Source organism: Mytilus trossulus, chromosome 6 (assembly GCF_036588685.1).
Source record: "Mytilus trossulus isolate FHL-02 chromosome 6, PNRI_Mtr1.1.1.hap1, whole genome shotgun sequence".
NCBI classification, from domain to species: Eukaryota; Metazoa; Mollusca; class Bivalvia; order Mytilida; family Mytilidae; genus Mytilus; species Mytilus trossulus.
In genome coordinates, this window is record NC_086378.1 from 52093734 (window position 1) to 52120823 (window position 27090).

At 32.4% G+C, this 27090-nt stretch overlaps 1 pseudogene; it reads left to right on the forward strand.

The window, feature by feature from the left end:
• Window positions 1-99: 99 nt before the first annotated feature.
• On the forward strand, window positions 100-23297 carry LOC134721505 (hemocyte protein-glutamine gamma-glutamyltransferase-like; annotated as a pseudogene).
• The last annotated feature ends 3793 nt before the right edge of the window (window positions 23298-27090 follow it).

The following is a 27090-nucleotide window of genomic DNA, read 5'->3' on the forward strand; positions in this document are numbered from 1 at the left end:
GGGAACATCAAATCATCGAGACAATCCTGACATCGATTGGCGTTCGTAATGTGGGTGGATCTTGATTTAAAACGGTAAACACTCCAGAAAGCGGTGCATATCTTTACATTCACATTTTTATATCACTAGTAAACAGTCCATACAGGAAAATTGCTAAAACTATTGAATCTTAAGTTACCTTGTTATTTCGAATTCGGTAAGTTCTTTTAATATATAATTTTACCAAAAAATATTATATGTTAAAATAAAAATGTTTAAAGGAAATACTGAACGGTCAAGAAACAAGTTAAATCATTGTATAGATTTATGTGCAAGTTGTTAAAAGTACATGTATTTAGATTGTTGCAAGTTGTTAAAAGTACATGTATTTAGATTGTTGCAAGTTGTTAAAAGTACATGTATTTAGATTGTTGCAAGAGTTAAGCTTTTAGAACTTCCCAGCAGAACAGTTAGAAAAATATCCCTATTCAAGCTGTTTGAATGGTAATGCATTGCAGTGTTAATAATGTTTCTAAAACGATTAAATATTTCTTTTGCGCAAGCACATTTATTCTCGGAATGTTATGACTTTTTACACTAAATCCACCTGATACCAACTTGTTTATAAATCCGTTTCTAGTGAGAGGTTTAGCTCGCTATAAAACCAGGTTTAATCCACAATTATCTACATAAGTAAATGCCAGTACCAAGTTAGGAATGTGACAGTTGTTTTTCATTCGGTTGACGTGATTGAGCTTTTGATTTTGCAATTTGATAAGGGACTTGTCGATTTTAATTTTCATTGGAGTTCGGTATTTTTGATATTTTATTTTACTATTGAGCTCGCTATAAAATGGCTTTCCTACTGGTAATAAAATTGAGCTCTATAACGATTGATTACAGTTTTGAGGAGAATTTAATTGGTTAAGTTTTGTCGCATATATAACGAACGATATATTTGAAAGAGAGCTTTCAGTTAAAAACTACAAAATTGTAATAACTAAAAATTCCTTGTGATAAACAATATCTAATGCATTTCAGTGTATAATTATTACGGTTTAAAAAGTTAATGTGTTCATGTTTCTAGTAAGTAAAAATCTTAAAACAGTTTGTTTCGGTTAATGATTGAAGCTACTATGATACACAAACTAAAAGTTTTATACACAAAAAGCTTGATGCTTTTACCTAGAGTATAATGGTGTGTCGATGTACTAATAGTGACCTTCATCATTACTGTTTTGCAATTTTCTAAGGCTGCTATTTACATGTAATTATATGTTTTACAGTTTTATAAGAATAATTTAAAGTCTGGTGTTAAATTACAGTAAATTACAAGTTGCATTTGATAAATCTAATTTATTTGAATTTGACGAAGTAACTGAATTTGTTACATAATTGTCCTAAGTACTAGTTATAAAAGTCATGTGCAGTATCATCAGTAGTTTTTCTGCTGGTGTCTTTATTTGTCTGCAACAATGAATGATAGACAGTGTGAAATGTCAAAACTATTTAAATGTAATTTATTCAAATTGTTCTTTATGTTTGAACAGAACATTCTAGGTAGCAGTAATATCTTTGTAGACTCACTTTAAATGCTGGAGGTCATGCGTTATTTTACTAGTCGGGAAAAATCGACGGTTTTATGCCCAATTTATGGGCATTATGTTTTCTGGTCTGTGCGTCCGTTCGTTCGACCGTTCCTCTGTCCCGGTTTAGGTTAAATTTTTTGGTCGAGGTAGTTTTTGGTTAAGTTGAAGTCCAATCAACTTGAAGCTTAGTATACATGATCCTTATGATACATTGTATGCTCTTTCTTCTTTTAATATTAACCACATTTTCACGGTCCACTGAACATAGAAAATGATAATGCGGATAGGGCATTCGTGTACTAGGGACACATTCTTGTTTATTTTGTTGTTGCTGACGTAGCTTCTTTTGATATGAGCAAAGTTTGTTCACTTGTTCAAACATGTATATTCTTACACTGTTTGATCCGGGTAAAAGTAATTTGAAAGTAAAATTTAACCCATGATATGACAGTTAATCAATTAATGAACGTCTCTTATGTATTTTAATAATTCCTATGATAAAACATAAATTATAACTATTATCGCTATTTTGTACATTTTTCTTTCGGTGTTTTTTTTATAACTTTTCATATCATGCTACTCGCTTGAGATGGAAAATTATCGCTAAAAACTAATGAGGCAGGTGGCGTTGCTAATGAAATTGATACGCCGTCATAGGTAAAATAGCCATTAACGGATTATCATTGGTCATCTCAACTCGATTGCTTTTCTTGTTTTCGCCGTTTCGGCTCAAGCGAGAAAATCAATCTCGTTCAGATGATCAACGATAATTTACAATTATCAATAGCCCACGCCAAGTGACTTTTAAAAGTAATTCTTCTAAAGTATTTGGAAAAAGTTTAACTCATACATTTTGATTTTTCGTTTACGGTTCTTTCCTGCCAATACACGCTGAACAACACATCAAATAAATCAAAACGATGAACAGTCTTGTAAAGTCTATTTTGCTGGAGTGTCAAAATAGATTTCTAAACATTTAAAAAACACTAAGTTAGTGCCTTTCTTTTTCTTTTTCTTTCCTTTTAAAGATCCATGCTTTCCTTTTATATCATTTGTTCCTTAAAGTGCACATAATCGATTTTCAAGTAAATACTTACTATACGTTTGTTCGACTTCGAATATGTCTGGACACTTTTATTAATAATATTTATCTGCTCGACTTGATATAAAAAAGGAGATGTGTTATGATTGACAATGAGACAACTATACTATCCCTGTAAGTTCAATTTAAGTGGATGTACAGAATTGTAAGCAATTATAGGATCCCGTACGGCCTACAATTGTGTAAAATGACAACGATATTAATGTTTTGACAAAATAAACTGATTAATCACAAAAAAATATTCAAACATTTTTTTACAGAAATTATTAACAAGATGAGGCGAATGTATATTAATGGAAGCACAACTGGATACAGAAGAACGTATTGCAGGCATTCTAGAACACCTACCAATACAATATCTCGAACATTTTCTGAGGTTATTTATCGCCGTGGAAATAGATATAGACAACCAAACAGTGAACCAGGCACATCCATTACCAGTCATGGTAGAAGACCTGTAGTACCACCAACAGGTAATCATGTGCTTAGTAAAGCTTTATATTAGTTTTTTTGTTCAGTTGGTGTCACTGAATGTGAAGTTTTATTTCTTGGGTTTTGTTCACTATTGTTTGTGTTTTAATGTGTTTTTGTACATGGGTTCGTCTGACCTTGGTCGCTGCGATATAGCCATTTTGTGCTCATGCGGCGTGAAGCAACCAACAATCAATCAATCGTCTGACCTTGGAAAAGTACGTATTTAAAGTTTCCGTTACAGTTATACATTGATTTTACAATAAAATCAGACAAATAAACATGTACGTTCTGTATGCACAGATATTGTTGGTTAAAAAAATCCATGTTTTGACATGATTTATTTGTTTAAAATGTTCGTACTAAAATGTTTGAATGGAAATGCATGCACAGATATTGTTGGTTAAAAAAATCCAGGTTTTGACATGATTTATTTGTTTAAAATGTTCGTACTAAAATGTTTGAATGGAAATGCATGCACAGATATTGTTGGTTAAAAAAATCCATGTTTTGACATGATTTATTTGTTTAAAATGTTTGAATGGAAATTTGTATTTCGTTATGTTTTCTTGTTAATTTCATACCTCTTTTATTCACATTAATAATATGTATAAATGGTATGCATTAAACCACGTGTACATTTAACAATGCCACATAGATATTGATAGCAGCTAGGATATGTACTCGTTGAATAAACAAAAATTTACGCAGCACAGACATCGGGATGCGTAGATTTATGACTATTGAACGTGTAGCTAGCCTAGATGCTACATAGATATTGATAGCAGCTAGGATATGTACTCGTTGAATAAACAAAAATTTACGCAGCACTACGTAGCATTATATAGCTACTATGATATTGAACGCGATCGACCCCGGTAATTACAGGCTTGACAATCTTTTACCCAGTAACTTAAGACTTGACCATCACTTACCCGGTAAATACACCATGACAGTTTAGCCTGTAACAGCAGACCTGACCACTGTTTACACGGAAACTGTAGACTTGACCATTGTTATAATATCTGGTAATAAGAGCCTTGACCATCGTTTAGCCGGTAACTGCAAAAGTCTTTGAATGAATGAGTAGTGAAGTTTACTTACATAAAAAATTTTACAAGCTTTTTGTCTCGTCTCGACAATTTAAAAAAATCGACTTACATGACAATTGTACCTTTACGGTAGGTCAAACATGTAGTAGTCTGAGATTATGTTATTTTATTTGGACCCATTTAAAGTGGCAATTCAATTATATTTTCTATGCAGTGGTATGCGTATTTTCTTTTAGTTGGTTTCGTGTTGCTTAATCATCAGTTGGCTGTATAGTGTCAACTTTTATAGACTTGTTCGTTTTTTCGGTGTTTTTCTTTTTGACCATGGTGTTGTATTTATGTCCTCTATGTATCGTCTCTCGGAAATATCAACATACATTATATTTGCAACTTTGCTTCTCATTCTACATATATTTAAGTGACCTCGGAAAATAACATAAAAATTTACAACTAGCAGTTGATTTAATAAATATTCGTAAGGCTTTGGAAGTAAAATTTTGGAAATCGTGTTTGATCTTGCCTTATAGACAGAGGCATTTTAGGTACATGTATGATACATGTATGAAACATGTGTATGCACGTTATTAAACCGTTGAGTTATTTCACTTAGTCATTTGTTTGCAATGCATTCTACAACAAATATATTTTCAGTAAACAAAAGCCCTCAAAATGACAAATTTATTTGGACTATCCTGATATTGATTTAATGCATTCGCATTTGTTTATTATTTTTGCCATCAAAGTCTGATTCTGATCATTAATCTTCAAAAGTTGTCGTGAAGTAAAAAAAAAAGTCTTTTAAATTGAATACAAACTGTTGGCGTACGTGTAAACCGGCTGAATGTTACGCGATTAAGTATTCTTATGTGAATCTTTAGAAAAATTGTCATTTAATGTTACCTCCTTAGTAGATATTTGTCATGTATTTCGTTCAAAAACTGCACAATTACCTAGCAACAAAATAAATCATTAGATTGTTTTTTTGTACTTTTAAATACGCATTAAACCCTGCTGAGACAAATTCAAATCTAATGAAACATTTAAATAACAATTTTTTGGATAAATATAGAGTTTTAGTGTTTGGAGGTGATATGAATTTTTGTTACTTCTTTAATAGACTACTTAAAGTGGGTCAATGTCAATGTTTTCCGTATTGATAAATTATGTGCAAAAAAAAAATCTGAATGTATGGCAAAGTGTAAAATTGTTCAATTTCACTTTTTACATGACTACTGTACACGCATTGTAATCGATAGCCAAATACAAAAGATATAATAGGAAGATGTGGGCTGACATTGATCAAAATCATTGTTCTCTTCTGAAAATTCAAGCGAATAACAACATAGAAGTTCCGGAAACCATTTTGAAATGTTCCAAAGGGGATATGCGATACGGTTTTAGCTATGCGATACGGGGTAATCTTTGCGATACGGGTTAAGCTATCCAATACGGGTTAAGCTATGCGTAACGGGTTTAGCTTTGCGAAACGGGTTTAGCTATGCAATACGGGTTTAGCTAGGCGATACGGGTTTAGGTTTGCGATACGGGTTTAGCTATGAAATACGAGTTAAGCTATCCAATGCGGGTTTAGCTATGCGATACGGGTTTAGCTATGCGATACGGGTTTAGCTATGCAATACGGGTTTAGCTATGCGATACGGGTTTAGCTATGCGATACGGGGTAAGCGATACAGGATTAATGATCAGACTGGGTAAAAGAACCTTCATTAAATATACCAAATTTCTGTATTTAGTACTAAATATAATTATAAAGATATATGCGTGAACTGATTCAACATTCGTACTGCACCATCACTAAATATAGGATTTGTATTTACCTTGATCAAAACGACGGGCACCACTAAAGGTATTTATGTTTTAAATCAAGGTTAATTTCCCAATTGTCTGTGGATTCGTTCCGTTTATTGATCGTCATGATGAGCATTCGGTTTTATCAGGTTTTATGTACTCTCCCGTTTTTTGTATTTATACCTCATTAAATTTCAGTATTTTTGTTAATACTTTTTTCTATAAAGTTGACGATTCATTGCTCTTAGATTTTTAATTATCAATGTTCTTAAACTTTATTGATTTCACCATAATCACATAGAACCTTTTTGGTTGTCGTTTTATGTCAATAAAAAATTATGCGGTAAATGGCGGTTAAACAACAACCCAACATCAAAAGAACACCAACATATTTTTTTTTATAATTTCATTTGATATTATTTGTTTCAGTTCAACAACCTCCAGTCAGCCAAGACCTTCAGGTGGAGGACATAGATTTTAATGTCTATAACAACAGCAAAAATCACGTGACTGACGAATATCATATAAGCGAGACTGCACGAGATTTGGTTGTGAGACGTGGACAAACATTTGATATTACCATCGCATTTAACAAAAACTATGATTCAAAGAAAGATGATCTTAAATTAGTTTTCCTGGCAGGTAAATTAAATAATATTTTGATATACCTGTGTTATTGTCCAAATGCTTTCAATCATGTAACGAATGATATATTTCTCGAGCAGTTACAGATTTTCCGTCAAGGAGACGCATCCATTCATAATGGATTTTATATTCAACGTCTATGTTAGGGGTATTTTGTGCCATGGTAGACTTTTCAATTGTGACAATTTTATAGCTCTTTTTCTCCAATGTTTTCACAAAATAAAAAAAAATGAAGATGTGCCATGATAACCAATGAGACAACTCTCCACAAGAGACAAAATTACACAGAAACTAACAACTATAGGTCGACGTTCGGCCTTCAACAATTAGCAAAACTCATACCGCATAGTCTATCTATAAAAGACCCTAAAATGAAAGTTCTTACTTTCTATCATGGTTGAATCCTTGTGTAGAACTTTATAAAACTAAAAAATAATAGTTTGTCAATGACACAAGGTCACCAAAGACATCAGGACGAGAATGTAATCAACCATAGGACACTTCTTGTGCCTTCAATAATGAGCCAAACCGTTACCTGTAATGTTTACTTCTAAGCGTTTGACCAACAAAATCGACATCAAAAGATAAAAGGCCTACATGTACATTGTACTTCTCATCTAGGTAACTAAAGTATTAAAACATTGTATGTATTATTTCACTAAGTCTTGTGGTAGGTTTCCGTCACTTCGAGTTACTAGTAGCTCTAGATTTAGTCAAACAGAAATTTATTTACAAATTTTGCATTTATCAAAACATTTCACAAAATACAGAAGATATAAAAAAAATGTTTTAAAACGTTGAAACAAACATGTCTTATACAAAAGTTTACAAGTACACGAAGGATAAAGGATATTAAACTTTTAAGATAAGGGGAAAATCTTTAAAATACAAGACTGTCTTATTTATTTAAAGGTTTATATCAATCATGGCAAGTAAAATACTTGACGACTTCAACCTAGACAAAAAGTAAATATTTGCAAATATTAAGTGCATATACTAACCAAAGAAAATAAACTCGGTTATCTATTATTAGATTTTCATTTAATCAGCATGAATATGGTTAGACCGAATTTAAAAAAAATTAAAATGGAACATATTAAAAAGAAAATATGTCCTTGCAATACTTTAAACTAGTTAAAATCCTTCACATGTCCATGTGCATTTCTCAACTTTAATTGTTTTTAATTATATTTATCTTAATAGTGTTTAGGGGTTTAAGTATATCAGATGTTTATAGTTATAGGGGTATAAAGAGATTCCCAGTGCTTGATACAGTGTATAGACGCGTATTTAATTGATGTTGAAAGACGTTTTATTGACGTACTATATACATGTATGAGAGACTGGATAGGGGATCCTTTATTTTTGTATACTTAATTTTTTTACCACTTGTCTTTAATCTTTATACTTAATAACTTGTCACCTCATTATCATTCTTGATTTTTTTCTCCATTTACTCTATTCTTTATATTTTACCATTCTCGATTATGTATGCCACCATCCACACCCTCGAATATCCTTTCGATTATAAATAAGAATACACGTTTGGATATGTAGCAAATTTGTTTGCAGTTATAAAACACCGAACATTCATTATTCTAGTGGGGGAAGGAAGGGTTAGTTTCTTAAATTTACATTGTTTGATTCTGAAATTCGCGAAAAAATGCTTCAGAAGGGTTATTTGATTCTGTTGAATCTTAAAATGAAAAAAACCCTCAACAAATACAACAGTTAACCTGTAGATTGTTCCCGATTGTAATTCAAAACCATTACTTTTACTATGGTATCGTGTATATTAGATGTTTGTTTGAAGTTTAAAATAAAAAATTATTAACTTTGACATCGGACACAGCTAGCTGCATTCCCTATTATATTTCCAGTACCTATTGTCTGTTAAAGGGCATATAATACTATAATGTTGGAATCTTTTATGCATTGCTTATTTTGTTTCAACTTCACATTTACACTACAGGAGATGATCCATCGCCGCCAAAAGGTACTCGAGTTACACTCATCCTGTCCGACAAAGACGAAGAAAAAGAATGGGGAGCATGGATAATGAAAAACGAGGACAAAGAACTTACAGTCAGGATAAACACTCCTCCCACTTGTTACGTTGGAATCTGGCAACTCCAAGTAGAAACTATACAAAAGGCTGACAATAAGAAAGTTATATTCGAGTATAACCATGATCAAGAAATTTATATCCTGTTTAATCCATGGTGCAAAGGTAGGATACCATACACTAGAGAATTGCTTACAAATGTATGTTCAAATCGCAACTTGTAATTATAACAATCTTATACTGAGTGCCTATAACAAATTCATATACCCCAGCAGATAAATACACGTGCACGAACCGCCAAAAAAAAAAAAAAAAATACAAATTAATGTAATTAAACATCAATTGTTCGGAACGATGGAAGGTCTTTAAAAATCAATTTTCTAAATAACTGATGAGAAGCGATTTCCGGTTTTCTCAAAGTTACTATTGGTGTTCTAGGATTGGTCTCTTATCATTTGGAAAAGAAATGCAAGCATTAACCTATTCTGTATTAAGAACTCACGCAGCAATGGTGAACTTGACTTTAAACATTGATTATTTTTGTTCAGATGATCAAGTATACCAACCAGACAAACAATTGTTGGACGAGTATATTTTAAACGACACAGGGAAAATATATACTGGAAATAGAAAGCAAATCAATGGCAAAAAATGGAACTTTGGCCAGGTAAAATTAACTGTGTTTCTTTTAATATAAAACCATAGTATATGTAAGAGAAGTTATGTATTCCAACGGAAGAGTTAGTAATAAGTGCAATTTAACATCTCAAAACACAATAAACAGGAAATAATGGACTTCCGCAGAATACGTTAATTATAAATCATTTCTTATTCAACAGTCTAGACACGTATGTGCATTTGTTTACTGTTGTTTATTTTTAAAGCAAAAATTGTGTCCCCTATAAACATGTTTGTCTGTTACAAGTACAGTCTTTATTTTAAGTCCTTTAATCCCGTTGTCGACTTACCAGGGCCGCATTCAATATCGTAGCAGCTACGTTGTGCTACGTAGATTTTGACTATTGAACGTATAGCTATAGACTAGCTGATATATAGATATAATAAATTGATATCGGCTACGTAGCTGCTACGGTATTGAAATCATTGATAACCCTGTTCACTGTAAGCTATTGTAGACTTGTATAGTGTGAATGGAGTATTTACAGATTTGTATCACATACTGGTTAGCAAACGACGAGTCAACCAATTAATCAAAGTTGCACCCTTTTGTTTTATTATAACAGTTGCACTATTTTCAGTTTTAGCGGCAAATGCGTGATATTGTGATAAGTCAAAGTTGTCTTTGCTTTATCATATTCAAAATGGAAGGCTTTGATATTTTTTTTTTTTACATATTAATTAGCTGATAAGTTTGGGAAATTTGACGATGCTTTACGTATATAATTTAAATATAATCATAACAGTTACTGTATTCGTACTAAGAAGTCTCAAGGTACATAATTGATTGCAAATGCATTCAATTAGTTATTCTTTTGATAGACTTAACAGAACACTGCGGACCTTGATGAAATTCTAGCTTCCATATCTGTAAATATTTGGTAACCTAAAATCTGCAAAATACAAATTGAAACGAATTGACATATCTTAAACTATGCTTTATATTGTACACTTTTGATTTGTATAAGTTTCCCTCACATTGTAGTTTGAGGAAAACATCCTTGACTGTGCTATGTGCCTACTGGATCGGAACAAGTTAGCATGGACTGTAAGAGGAGATCCAGTTAAGGTTACCAGAAAATTGTCAGCAATTGTAAGTTATGTTGCTGTTATAATTTTAAAGATTAACAAAAAATCTTCATCTGCTAATATTATATAAATATATTATTCAGTTTTTTATCAGACCGTTAGTTTTCTCGTTCGAATTGTTTTACATTTGTAATATCGCTGACTATGCAGTATTGGTTATTCTCATTATTGAATAGTATAGTGACCATAGTTGGAAATGGCTTTGTCATTTTCTCTCTTGCACTGGAGAGTTGAACGATTCGCAATCATGCAACATCTTATTTTAATTTTTTTATACACGTTAATATTGTATTTACGGCCGTCGTCTACCAGAAACTATAATTCAAATGAATAATACATATATACATGTATGTTCAATCTCAATTAAGAATGCATTTTACATTTACTACTTTTAATTGTTTTAAGGTATACGAATGTACCTTATTGTTCTTATTGTTTCCGAATCCCTGTATTTCTATTGTATAAATGTATTGTGTGCACATTTAATAGTTCTAGTGTAGTTGTTGGTATATCGACCGCTTCTTCTCATGTTACTGACGTTACGTTACTTCTATAAAAGTAACATATTCAGCCAGTGTGTATATGTTAGATGTGTTTCTTTCTGTTCGGTAAATATAAAAAAGATCAGAAAATGCAGTATGATCGCCGGTCAACATACAGCCTTAACCATCAGCAAAACCGGAACCATATAGTTGGCTTCCCCAGGACCTATCATTTTTATTAAAGCAACCAACAGCTTGATTAATGATTGAAACATAAACAAGTTACAGAAAGAAACACGGTTACACTTTTCCATATGTAAAATAACATGTAGATGACATCAAATTAAAGAAAAGTTTAATAAATTTTGTAAATGTCAATTGGCTCGAAAAAAATAATAGTGTTTTGTTTAAAACTTTTAAACTATAAAATCTACGTCAACTAATTCGAATCAATTATTATCATTCAGAAACGACATTTTAAAAAGGTCACTGTACATTTTGTAGTTACAGTTTTAAATGTTGAAGTGTGTTTGATGGCCCCAGCTTTGACAGGTTTGAATAACAGATACCACCTAAGCTCTGATATAAACACCGAGTAATTGTTAGCAAAAACAAATCCCCGCACACGAAGCGCTAATTTTGATTCTCCATTAAAAAAATATTTGTATGGTTTCAAGTAAACATTTTGATGCATTTAATACGTATTATGACATGAATTTTAGACCAACTCGCAAGATGATAAAGGAGTTTTAGTTGGTAATTGGTCTGGTACCTATCATGGAGGAAAATCTCCATTAGACTGGGTTGGAAGTGTGGCTATCTTAAACGAATACTTCAAGACGAAACAACCTGTACGCTTTGGTCAATGTTGGGTATTCTCAGGAGTGTTAACAACGCGTAAGTATATTGAAAAAAAATATGCGTGTCCCCTGCTGTGTGGACAGAGGGTATCTGTGGATACAAAATGTTCTTTAACTTCAGTTTAAGAAGAAGCTTACATTTTTTGGCAAATACCACGGCAGAGAGGGTAAAAAAGGCATATCCTTTTTGCAAATACCCCGGTGGCGTTAAAAAAATGAACGATATTCATTTGAAAACAGTAAATTGGTGAAAAATACACTGGCTATCAACCAATCAAAACCCAGGATTCTTATATAAGGTGTAATTATAGAAAATAACCATCACCAGAGTAAACCAATCAAACCGTTTCTACTTTTTACCTGTGGACAAACATTAGCGTGTTCAGACCTATTGTTTTTGATTTTTTACCAGCTATTCGGAGTCCTCTGGGTTTTTTCATGAACTGCAAACAAATTTTGTTTTCCACTAAGATCTACTTTTCTTTTCATAATTTTCTTATTAGTTTATAGAATTCCTTTTTTTTTATTACAACTGATGAATCTAAAATCAATCTTTTGTGGTGCACAGATATTGAAAAATAACTCGACATATTAAAATTTCAAAACAAGTATTGTAGCATGTTTTTTTATTTATTATTAAGTTTGTAGAGCTCTTGGAATTCCTGCCAGAAGTGTAACAAACTTTGCATCTGCTCATGATTGTGATGGATCGATTTCAATTGATAGTTTTTGGTCAGAATCAGGAGAACCAATCGAAGAGTTGAACAGCGATTCAGTATGGTAAGAAAAAAGAACAGAAAAGTAAAACAGCAAACAGTGATATTTAACTCGGATTATATTAAGATAAGGCGATGTGATATGATTTCCAATGAGAGAAACATCCAAAATAGTTCAGACATATGTAAGCAACTATAGGCAACTGTACGGCCTTTAACAATGATGAAAAACATATATACCGGGTGGTCGGCTATAATTAGCCCCGACAAGAAAAATACAAAACGTTTCAATTAAGATAACTAACGGCCCAACTATTGACAAAAAAAATAACAAAAAAATACCCCACACATATAATGGACGCGAACTAACGACAACCGCTGAATATAGTACTGTGGATTCATTATATACTCGTTGGATACCAGTTTTTGAGGTTTTCTTGGGTACAGGTGAACCACGAATTCTAATGCTAAACGAATAACAAATTTTCTATAGGCTTTGTATCCAGAGATTGGCAAAACTACGAAATCTAATATCCATGAAAATGCTGGCTTTCCTCGATCCACAAAAAATAAATGAATCCACAGTATTTTGACACATGCTCGCCCTGCACATTACTGGCCACTGGACATTGATATACAACAATAAATCAATCATGGGTGTGGATATTATTCAAAATTATATGCTTGCAAGCGATTGTACTTGAAAGAACTAACTGCAGTATTAATTATGCGTTTGAATATCCTACAGGAATTTCCACGTGTGGAATGATGTATGGATGGCCAGACCAGATCTACCGTCTGGATACGGTGGATGGTAGGCAATAGATGCCACACCACAAGAAGCCAGTGACGGTAAGGTTTATTTTCTTTTGTTAAAAGACTAGACATGTTTATCCGAAAAATGTCACGTAATTATGAAATGTATTTTAGGTATACTATATTCTTACATAAGTTAATCATAACCCTACTGCGTACACATGGCATACACAATGACACAATCTTATTTTCAATGATAATTTCTGTGTGTGTGGGTTTTTATCCTGCAATAAAATGTTTCATGCATTAACAGGCCAACATTGTATACGTATTGGTTGCTTTAATGCAGTGCCCACTGCCGGACTACGATTATGTATCGCTGTTAACGAGTGTTGTATGAACCTCCGTGACCTCAGAATGTGTATTGCAATAGCATTCTAATGACGTATATTTACTCACATTCTGTTTGTTTTCAAGCATTTCTTGAAAGCCCATTTTTATACAACAGGACACACATGAACAGCAGGATTGGATCCATTTTCTACTTCGCCAATCTTGACGTTCAAATCTTGAATGTGTACATGTAATCAACCATGATGCAATAATGTCAATTTTTTACCAACTGAGAGTATAACGGTTGTTTTTGCTCTTGTAAGATCGTTGTTGGGTTCATATAGAAGGATCCTATCCTTTTTAGCCCACTATATTTTGGTACACTTTTAAAACTGATGCAATCATCAATCTTGCATGATTTGGTGCAAAATTTCACACAAATGCATGTTAAACCCGTACATCAATTCACTGTTTATTTTACAAAATTTTAATGTATTGTTCAATAATTATAGGTGTATATTGTTGTGGTCCTGCTTCCTTAGAGGCTATCAGACGTGGAGAGGTAAACATGCCGTATGATACACCGTTTATTTTTGCTGAAGTAAATGCCGATCGGGTCAATTGGGAATTAAATGAAGTTGATGAAACCCATAATGTTGGTGTGGAAAGACGTAGGTTAGTATATAGAATTTGTAAAGCAATGTTTTGTCGAACTTCTGTATTCTTTATAACTATAACATATTCGAACGGTTCCGATAAGTTTAATGCGCATTTGTAAGCCATTTATAAGAATAGCTATGACCTGTTTTTCTCTAATTTTAATCAATTTAGAAATTATTTGTAATATCTAAACAACAGAAAATTAGAAAGAATAAAACCAATATGAGTCCATGACAATTATTACAGTTTATTTTATGGAATTCAAATAGATTTTAGATTGGATTGGGTAACTTTGTTGTTGCTATTTATTTGCACATTTGATGGATTTTTCTTTTAAGTGTTGGGATGCGAATCAGTACCAAACTACCAAAAGGACGATCAGGCTGCATCGAACACTTCTGTTATGACATACAAAGAGAAGACATAACACGAATGTATAAATACGAAGAAGGTAAATACACAAATGTATTGCCTACATGTATATATGTGTGCTGATTGGTAAGCATGGTCGTTATTCTTATGAATTCGTGAACAATGATAACTGTGTCATGCATGTCTTGGTTATTAGATATAGGAAGATGTGGTGTGAGTGCCAATGAGACAACTCTCCATCCAAATAACAAAAAAAAAATCATTCTAGGTTAAAGTACGGCCTTCAACACGGAGCCTTGGCTCACACCGAACAACAAGCTATAAAGGGCCCCAAAATTACTTGGTTATGTTTACATTTACATATTTTATATTTGTATTCCCATTGTCGCCGCAAAGTGGAAAATGATAAGGGTTCCTCTTGTCCGTCTGTAAGTCTGTCCGTACGTACGTCCCAAATAAGTTTTCATTCTCTAGCTTTAGTTAACCTCAACCAATTGGTATGAAATTAATACACAAATCATATTACCACAAAACACAGACCAAGTTTGAATTTGACTGGAGTCACTTCTCTTCCGTTAAAAATGACTCTATATGCAAATGTAATATTGCTGTTTTTTCAACTTTAGTGTTCTACCTTAGTTTTGCCTCAACATGTTATGTAACTCCCACACAATGCTCATTGCCACACACATCACATCAAACACGAATATGAGTGGCGTCACTTTTATCGTTCTTGAGTTATGTCCCTTTATAACGAGACAAACAACAATTAATTGACGCCATGCTCTTGCGTTAGGATACACACATAAATAATGTATAGGGAAAGAACATTTTGACAAGTTCTTAAGCCTTCACTTATTTTATGACATTGGCCTTACAGCATAAATACAATATAACATACTTTAAACATCTGTTGAAGATAATTTTCCTCCTCTGAATGATACTTATCCCTAAAACAATTTACTGTTTAGACTACAGAAATACGCCGACAAAGTACCGACCAAGGATTGCTCGACGTAACAGACAGCTAGTTCAAATTCAAATCTGAACTAAGCCACACGAAACATTTGCTACTAGCACTAATAGTTCGTGAGGTTGTAAAATGTACATATCAATGCATTCTGATGGTTTGGGTAGAATGTTTAGGTCTAAAACTATTTGAACGTTATTTTAAAATTCTATATTTTTTTATGCCCCACCTACGATAGTAGAGGGGCATTATGTTTCTGGTATGTGCGTCCGTTCGTCCGTCTGTCCCGCTTCAGGTTAAAGTTTTTTGTCCAGGTAGTTTTTGATGAAGTTGAAGTCCAATCAACTTGACACTTATCACACATGTTCCTTATGATATGATCTTTATAATTTTAGAGCCAAATTAAACCTTTGACCCCAGTTTCACGGTCCACTGAACATAGAAAATGACAGTTCATGTTTCAGGTTAAAGTTTTTGGTCAAGGTAGTTTTTGATGAAGTTGAAGTCCAATCAACTTGAAACTTAGTACAAATGTTCCCTATGATATTATCTTTCTTATTTTAATGCCTAATTATATTTTTTATCCAAAACATGGTCCATTGAACATGGAAAATGATTGTGCGAGTGGGGCTTCCGTGTACGTTGGACACATTCTTGTTTGAAAATCATTTTACATATAATACATGTATGTTCTACATTCATCAGTGGATTAGCAGGAATCCATGTGTGGTGTTTTGATGACTACATGAAGGGTTGCATGTATCAATCAAGTCGTTAGAACTCCTCATAGAACACACATGTTTATGTTAAAACTCTCCGTAAAGCGCCTTCATGCACTAATAAATACTTTCTAAACCTGCTTTAAACTTCAAAATAAGCCTTAATTTTTAGACCGTGCACAACATGTTACATGCAGTGCTCTCTTGCATCAATTCGGGTTTTGAGAACCCCAATAAAACTATAAAATAAACATTTATGGAAAAGGCGTAGTACTACAACCGACCGTGCGAGGGCTGTGTAGTCAGTCATGGTCGTTAAACACTTCATCATCATGAACACGCAATCGGAGAATTAAAAAAATATAAAGTTATGGGGACTTTGTGGAGCATCCAAGACAGCGATTAACATCTGTTGCGACCATATGCGCTGCCTTCGTTTGCCACCGTAAAGACTAATTTACATAATTAGAAAAAAATCATTTTACTATGTATCTTTAATTGTTTTTTGTTTTTTTTTTCATTTTGAGATGACCCTTTGTTTTTCTTAACTGTAATCGTAAGTCTAAGGTGTAATCCTAGGTGTAGACCTAGTTTCCGCAAATGTCTAATACTACAATTATCTTTTTTCATAAATATTTCATCAATTATAGGATCTAACGAAGAAAGATCAGCTGTCTTGCAGGCAAATCAGAACTCAACAAAGAAAGGACTGTATGATGAAGGCAAAAAATCGGTAAATGTCAATATTTATTATTATATGTTAAAAAAAACGGGAACAAGAAGATATCAGTATGTAACTTCTATTTGTTGACGAGTGTTAATTATATTAATTCCCCTATGGACGATTTTCATTTCATGGTTTTATCGCGTATAAGGTTTTATAGACAAATATTGCTTTAAATATTTTGAGAAAAATAAAAAAACCCTGTTAAGCCGAAATTTAAGAAGCTACAATAGTTGACCTTTAAATTTAATTATACACACAGGACGTAGAATTTGAGCTGGTCGACAAAGAGACAGTTCCTTTTGGAAATGATTTTGAAATCTTATTGAAAATAAAGAATAAGAGTGACGAAGAACGCACTATCTCCGGTTGTATCAGCACGAGCAGCATACACTATACCGGTGTGCCTGCAAATAAAATCAAGACTGTAGAGCTTAACGCAGAAAACGTTCGACCAAAATCAGGCAAGTATTAATATATCTTTCGGATTGTTAACTATATCTGGTATGTTTCAAGTAGACTTTTCACCTGATAATACATTGTTCAAATAAGGCATTCGAAAATAGTGGAATCAATTACTTTTGGAGTGTCTGACAAGAACTCTTTGGAAGTACTTGATAAATTGCATACTTATATTGATGATTTTGAATCTGTTCAAAGTTTAGATTTTTCTACCCTGTATACCACATTGCCTCACATTCTCATTCAGAAAAAAATCACCCACCAAATTAAATGGGCATTTAAAAAGTCAGAATGTGAATATATATGTTCAAACTCTTTTAGGTCATATTTTAGTAGCAATAAACAAAAAAAACTATGTCAATTGGACATGCTTTGATACTATATATGCCCTTGAATTTTTAATAGATAACAATTGTGTTCGCTTTGGAGATTCCGTATATCGTCAGGTTATTTGAATTCCAATGGGGACTAACTGTGCGTCACCTATTGCGGACCTGTTTTTGTATTGCTATGAGTTACAATTTATGACAAAAATCAGCAAAGACCCATCGAAACAACATCTCATAAACAAATTTAATAATACTTTTAGATATTTGGATGATATTTTGGCTCTCAATAATGACGACTTCAGTAGGTATACTAAATTTCATCATCGGTATTAGAACATCATTCGTAAATATAGCTCAACATGCAGACTTCTTATACATTCAGGTATTTCACATCCAATATTTTATGGAAATATTCTTTATAAAGCACACAAATGTCAGTATTCACCGCAGAAACTGAAAAAACCTTTAAATAGACTTAACAAGAAGGAATATAGTTACGATACTGCTGTCAGGTCATTAAAGATTGCTTATTTTGGCGTTAATATTGATTCACTTAAAGGGTCTTTGCATCGGAACTAAACACATAAATTAAAAAAAACAGTTGTTGGCATAACACGGGTTATGTTCTTCTCATATATGTTATGATGGTATGATACTAAACCTGTGCCTGATATTCATATGATGAAATCATAATCTTTCAATCAGTTTAATTGAAGTCTGGAGCTGGCATGTCAGTTAACTGTTATTAGTCTGTTGTTATTTATGTATTGTTGTCATTTTGTTTATTTTCTTTGGTTAAAACTTCTCTGACATCAGACTCGGACTTCTCTTGAATTGAATTTTAAATGTGCGTATTTTTATGCGTTTACTTTTCTACATTGGCAAGATGTATAGGGGGAAGATTGATACCCCAAAAACATGTTTAACCCCGCCGTATTTTTGCGCCTGTCCTAAGTCAGGAGCCTCTGGCCTTTGTTAGTCTTTTCTTTTTATAATTTTAGTTTCTTGTGTACAATTTGGAAATTAGTATATCGTTCATTATAACTGAACTAGTATATATTTGTTTAGGTGCCAGCTGAAGGACGCCTCCGGGTGCGGGATTTCTCGCTACATTGAAGACCTGTTGGTGACCTTCTGCTGTTGTTTTTTCTATGGTCGGGTTGTTGTCTCTTAGACACATTCCCCATTTCCATTCTCAATTTCATTTTCTTCTGTATATCTAACTACAATTTTTCGGGCATGTTTTTTTATATATGGATGGAAGAAGAAGTGGTATGAGTACTAATAACTTAAAGACAACCCTCCATCCAAGTCATAATTTATAAAAGTAAACCATTATAGGTAAAAGTATGGTCTTCAAGACAGAGCCTTCAATGACTTGTTAACCACATCAACAAAAAATAACTACTGACTTAGGACAAGTGCACATAATTGCAGCTACAATTTTCCTATATGTATTTAACTTTTTGATAATTGTATTATTCTTACTCTTTTCCGCATTTTACGACTTGTCCTTATATGTAATTATCAATGAAACTCCAGGAACTGTCTTTCTCTTTTTAACTTTTTAACTCTTTGAAACAAAACTTACCGTTTAATCAATGTTGTGTAATCGATTTGACTTTCACTTACTTTAATATTACTCAATTTCGATGACGTTGATAAATACCCGTCACAAATTTTGAAATGTGTATTTGATTTCAATTATGAATTAAATAAACTCATCATAGATACCAGGACTAAATTTTGTACATACACCAGAAGCGCGTTTCAAAAGACTCAGTGACGCTCGAATCCAAGAAAGTTAAAAAGGCCAAATAAAGTACGAAGTTGAAGAGCATTAAAGACCAAAATTCCCAAAAGTTATGCCAAATACAGCTAAGGTAATCTATGCCTGAGGTAGAAAATGTGACCAGTTAATCCGACCGTAAATATCATTTACCACTGTTTTTAATTCTATGCCAATGCGATTTTTCAGTGTAATAAGAAAGAGCGATACATATCAATGGCTGTATTTTGCAATATACATATGCTAATAGATAACTAATGAATAAAATCACAGGCACTTGTCTCAGAAAGATATTTCCTATCTACCTTAATATAACACACTCAGGTAATTAACTTGCATTTTAGAAAAATGTCAGGTGGGGACGAAGTTCTGTTATATGCCGCTTTATAGGCTGTCAACCCCACTAAAACTTGTTATACCGTAAATCTAAATTGATTTATCTTTACAATAGTGTGTAACATGCCTACTTTGTTGTCGGAATTATCCGTAGCAATCCTACCAAAGTATGTCAATTGTAATAATTTTGCAAACCGCTGAAGAAGTGGCAATAAACGCAACGCGTCACGTCTCCTTGTATATCTCGGTTTCAGATTGGTCAATTCTATGGGAAAGCCTAAATGATTCTTGGAGTTATCTGATCTTGTTTCATTTTATACGTAAAGTCAAGAAAGAGTCTGCATGATATTGACGTCATGGAAAAATTTGTAACATATTAGACATACCACAAACAACACTTGTTAGATCTTGTTCACGGTATATATTATAAAATTTTACTAACTGTAAGATAAGTTCTATTCATACGAAAACTAACAGTTTTTTCTGAAACAATTTTCATAATTAATCATTTAATGCGAGACGCGTATTGCCAATTTTGTGTAGGTTGACGAAATAATTACGATTGACATACATGAGTAGGATTGCAACGGATGATTCCGACAACAACTGTGGGCGTTTTATACACCATTGTGAAGATAAATTAATTTAGATTGACGGCATAACAAGTTTCAGTGGAGTTGAAGCCGAGACACGGCACTTTTCATGGAATTTCGTCACCGTATGACATTTTCAAAATCGCGAGTCATATGTAAGAACCTTGTGTTATATAAAGTTATATAGGGGAAAGAAATCTGAGACGAGTGCCTGTGAATAAAATACTTGTACATCGTCCGCTGTTTTTGTTTTATTTGGTTTGCATTTTCATACTTTTTTTTACTGTTTTTCGTTTTGTATTTCATTAATTTCAATAATATAAGCGTTGATTATGCTTATTACTTTGACGTTAATTGTTTTCTTAGTTATTCATTACATGCATTTATGTAATCTAAACAAACCTCTGGGAGTTATACAAAAGACATGTATTACTTTTCCTACATATGTAAATCTAATTATAAATGAAACGTTTTATATATATATATAGAGAAAGTGATCAGCGTGAAGGTGACATTTAATGAGTATCTCCCTCAACTAGTAGAGCAGTGCCATATGAAAATGTCATGCATGTGTAGAGTTTTGGAGACCAAGCATACATACGTCCATCAAGACACGTTTCGATTACTCAAACCTGACATTTTAATCAAGGTATACAAGATGTTCTTCAATTATACTTTGCAAAGATATTTAATGTGAAACTGTCTTTATGTCAGTTTTCTTTTGGCTCTATTATATCCATTTTTGTAATGTCTTGCCTATATCCAATCAGTACCTGAAATTGTTTACATGTTATGAAGCCATATACATCGTGATTATGGGACAGTTAAGTAATTATTGCACATTGTTAATCAGGTCGTACTAATTCTAATCTTTCCACTGGCATTTATAACATGTTTTTTTTTCTTAGAAGAAATTAAGAAATTAACGTATTTGATGCGTTACATTTATTAGTCATATGAGAAGTCTGTGGCAAAGCGTTTTACTACAAGATACATGTATTAACTTACCTTATAATATATCTCATATACTGCATCAGATAGTTTATGAAGTTGAATAAAACGAAAAAAAACTCTTGACACAGAAATCCATAACTTGAGTCCGTTTTTGACATTTTTCAGGATGACTCATTCTAGAAAAAACGTTATAAAGGGAGTTCCTAACACTTTAACAAAAATAAATTTGATTTGGTATATCTTCCTAGAATTTTGATATTTATCTAACTTTCCCTGAAAAAAACTTTCAAAGAAATTTTGAACCACACAATCTAAAGAAATACTTTTATTAGAACAAATAATAGCAGTTTGACAAACATTAATTTTGATATTGCAAATGTACTATGATTAAAACGTTCAGTTGAGTGTTATTTCCCTCTGGTGTTATGTACCCTACTTGGTTTGGAAATTATTTATATTAATTATTTATTATTAATTCATAATAATTCAAGTACAAAGTACCATGATTAACTATCTATTCATGTCAAATGATCATTTTTTTAATTTGAAAACCTGTTGTCCACCAGGCACCAGCTACTGGGAAGATTGGACAACTAATCAAAGCAAATATTTCCTTTACAAATCCATTACCTTGTACTTTGACACATTGTACGTTAACGGTAGAAGGACCAGGGCTACAGGAACCTAGTGTACTTAAACAAAGGTATGATTTATGAAGTACAATACATTACTAGTTAGATTTATACATGTACATTGAAATATTAAGTTGCAGCCATCTGATCTGCAGTTTTTCAAACCATAGTTATAAACAATGATTCGTTATAGACGATGCAACATGTTATACCTAAGAGATTTATACATACATTACAACTAACGTTCCCTGTTAAAGCGGTAGCATTAGATTACAGGTTTGCCTTAAACGGGTTTGGATGGTCACTTAAGGCCATTTGATAATATTTAAGTGGCCGTTTAAAGTTGATATGGATATTCTCCAAAATTAACTGTTAATTTTTAAACTTCTGCTCATGATAGAAATTGAAGAATGCTAAGAAAAAAGTGTCATTTAGGCTGAAACCCGTATCATACATCTATCATGATTATACTGGTAACATATCTAACAACAACAATGATATGTGGTATGATTATGTGACAACCAGCCATTTAATACTAAAAGGACAAAGAAGTTAGCAATTCGGTACAAGTTAATAAATCGGCCTTCAACAATATGCAGGCGCAAACCATAAAGTAAATTATAAAAAAATCTTCTAATGGACAAAATTTGTTATTGATTTAAACAGCAACAGTCTGATTTTTACTACAACCAATAAACGAAAATCAATTAAAAAAAGCACCCATAACGACAACAGCTGGAAGTAAAGGTGCAGTTTGTGGCGAACTGTTTTAAATCAACATGAAAATAAAAGATTGTATAATTTCGGTAACAGAACACATTTGTTTAAGACAATCGTATATTGTCTTCTTTTAGCCGAATTCATAATTCATAAAATATATTTTTAAAAATTATATGGTCTGGTAACTGAGTTAAATTGAATAATAATTTCTTATTACAGCATTGTAGAAAGCAAACAGACGTTTATGACAACCATTGAGTTCCTTCCGCGTAAGGTTGGAGTAAAGGATCTAGTCGTTGCATTTAATTCAAGAGAATTAGCAATGGTAGAAGGATCTTGTGAAATTACTGTCAGCGCTTAAGTGATCATCTTGATTTACATTTTTTTTCATTTCAGGCATAATATTTAGAAATGATTCTATTTACTCTCTTTATTATATAAAAAAGGTAGCTTTTTACATTTTTGATACGAATACTATTGCATTATATTTATGTAAATGAATTATGTTTTATTAGTTTGAAAATACAATATACTGTAGTTTACGTGTAAGCGATTAACCTGAGGTCAGCTGCACTTGTCCTGAGGAAATCAATATAATTTATCACATTAAAGTAAAAACATGTAACTTAAAACACACATGTATTTAGTTATTATACTTATAAACATTGTTGAATATGTCAAGAACAAATTCCAGTATGGCCGACATAAGATAACATGGGGAATACAATGCAACAGCATACGCTTACTGAATTGTCCCAAAATGTACGGGTTTACTATGTTCAAACTATTATCAAATTATAGCCCATGGTATAACGTTTTTAAATATTATGATTCACATTTTTGAATCCTCATTGTTACCTTTTTTCTAATAATTGAAAAATATACTAAGTATACCTCACACGAAACTGACAAAATTGCTAAATTTAAATACTTTCAATTTTTGACAAACACCACAAAAAAATAAGAAAACATCAATTTATAAATCAAAAATATTATGAAAGTAATTGATGTAGAAGGAATATTTTGTGCTTTTGTTTAAGTTTGAAGAAAGATTTATATAAAATTAAGAATTCAAATGGGGAATGTGTTAAAGAAAAATCAACCCCACCGTAGGGCAGACAACAATCGAAAGCCAACAATGGGTCTTCAATGCAGCAAGAAACTCCTGCATCCGGATGCGTTCTGTAGCTGGCTTTAACAAATATGTATGCTAGTTCAGTGATAATGAACGTCATACTTAACTCTGAATTATATCCAAGAAACTAAAATGAAAAATCATGCAAAACTAACAATGGCAAGAGATCCTGACTTGAAACAGGCGAAAAAATGGGATTTCAACTCTCCCCCTTTTCCTCTAGCCAATGAAGAAAAAACCAACGAACAACAATACGCACAGTAAAACCCAGTTTAAGAAAAATCCGAGTCAAAGAAAATAAACAAAATGACAATAATACATAAATAACAACATATTCAGAATGTGAGGACATTAGATAATCCTTGTTTTGATTTTCTGATTAGCCAAGATTTCACCTTCTTTATTTCTTCTGATGACTTATCTGGTTTTGTTAAAACAATTATGTTGTGGCCTATAGAAATACAGTATGTATTGGGGTTATGAAAACAACAGAGATGGGTGGTTTTAATGTGAAAAAATCTTCAAATATTGAAAATTATTACATTGATCCTGAAAACATTTCAACAACAAAATGATATTCTCAAACGATCAATTTTCAAATGTAATCATTTCAAGCAATATTTAATTAAGCACAAGTTGAAAATAACAATATTATGAACTATATATAAAAAGAACTCATTTAACTACATTGATATCATTTTTGAATCCCTTGCAATTGTTTTGGAAAAGGTGACTAGTTTAGATTCCGCACTTTCTCAAAATCCGTCGCTTTAACGATTTAAAGTCACAATGAGGAATCGCATATTTAAAACTAATGAATTTCTCAGATCGAGGAGTATAACATAATGTATGTCTAACTGTTAAAAATTAGTCCAAAAATTACAACTTGTATTTAAAAGCATTCATGGCTTACATAAGTTGTGTTCCAAACGTAACATATTTAAACTGTTTACATCTTTACCTATAATTGTAATTTTATATTATCATGTGTTGTTCCTCCACCTATCCGAACTGCACTGAAAGTGTTATAAACACTAAACATATTTGAACCAGTGTTCACATGTTCACACACCACGTCCCTACTATCAATTCAATGTTGATACTTTGGGAAGCCATATCATATTCATTATTAGTGTATAGCCATACCAAAACAGTTCCGTTCTTTCTTAGAGTAGTGTGAGAGGTTACTCAACCTGACATCATGGAAACAGACACGTGGTGAAGACCTTTCGTATTAACCGTCTCCGCCTTTATTTAGAAGGATCTGATTCTATATGACTTTACTTCCTATAGGTAATGTTTCTGTAGAACCAGCTGAAAAAAGATTTATTCATGCGAATTGAAAAATAACAAACAATCACAATTAGTAACGCTTCCTAAAAATAGTCAAGTCATGGTGTTTTGTAACGTACAAATCTTGAAACCTCATTGTAATTTATAAAATACGCAGTGAGCGTATAATTCATAGAAATGTTTATTTTCAATTAGCTGAAAAACGAATTATATAATTCTGTCAAGCGTTTTAGCTATATATTTAAATAGCGACTTTGTATGATATCGATCAACGATTACAGAAAAGTTGCACTGCAGTAAACGCTGACTATCGGAGAAGGACCCTAAATGAGTTTCGAGACATGTTGATATGTGTTGGGTCCTGTTTGGTCGTTTGTGTCTAAATTTGTTGATGGCTTGTTCATTTATAACTTTTAAATGATTGAGTTTAGCATTTCTGATGATTGTAAACATAGAAACGGCTAGTATGCCCGAAATTGATAATCTAAAGTGTTATTTTCTTAAAGGCCGATTTATCATGATTATCAAAAAAATATCAGCTATTAAGTATTAACACATAAATTAATTGACAGTTTTGGTAGCTTAAAATCGTGAACAGTCTAACCATTACCATTACTTTCACGACACATCAACACAAACGATATGCATGTAATTATGGGTGACATTATGAAATAAATTAACAGTTTATTAGCGTATCTGCAAAAAAGAAAATTACCTCAATATTATATGTAGATATAAACATTTCTATAGTTTTAGCTTGGATTGTAGAAAGTTATTCGCCGTTACAAAAATATCGTATCGTAAATGTTTAAACTTTAGAATTTCAGCAGAATTTTGTTATGAAGTTGCAAACCCTGCATTTATCATGCTATTCAATAACATATGGTTAATGGCTGACAGACCCCAATTTAGTTATTGAAAACAATGACTGATAATTGATAAATATCTTCGCGTAAATTAAATACACCCATTCGTCTAACGCTACAAAAGTGTAACTTATGCAAATAAAATATGTTTAACCTTATACACAAATCTTATTAATGAAATAAGTATAAACAAACAAATTTAAAACTAACCTCGAAGATACAACTAAAACGTCTATAAAAGTCGACAAAACCAAATCCTCTACTATCATGACTATATCGAACCACGAAACGAACAAATATTCCACTTTGAACGTTCCAAAACGAATCGTGCTTCCGAAGCATGCCTTTTTATTAGAACATAACAATAATTTAAGCACGCTTTCATCAAATAGAATATTGTTATGTATACCACTCCTTTTATGTATTGATAAATTCCATTATTTGAGATTTTGAAATATAAATTTCAACTTACCTAGCCTTTAAAAATTTCTAAATTGTTGACTCTGCTCCTGTGCGATTTTTTCCTGGACAACCAAAACAGTCAGTGTTATAGACAAGTAAACTGTTAATGTATCCGTATTGTGCAAAAGCGCATATGTCTTAATGTTTTGTATGTAAATTATGCAATTAATATAATGTTGGCGGTTGATCTTGACGGCATCTGCAGCGTTGTTTTGCTTATTCCATTCGAGGATGACCATCTCCGATTATATGTTAATGTTTGTGTTTGGTCTTCGCCTCTTTGGTTCTGTTAAATGCCCCACCCCCCCCCTAAATCTTCCCCTTCAGTGATTGACCATCCGCACCAGTTTGTTGATAATGAAATGATTGGGAATATAAAAACAAATTCAAAATGTGTTAAAGATGTTTATCACATAATGAATTCCACCTGATAATATAAGTCTATTTT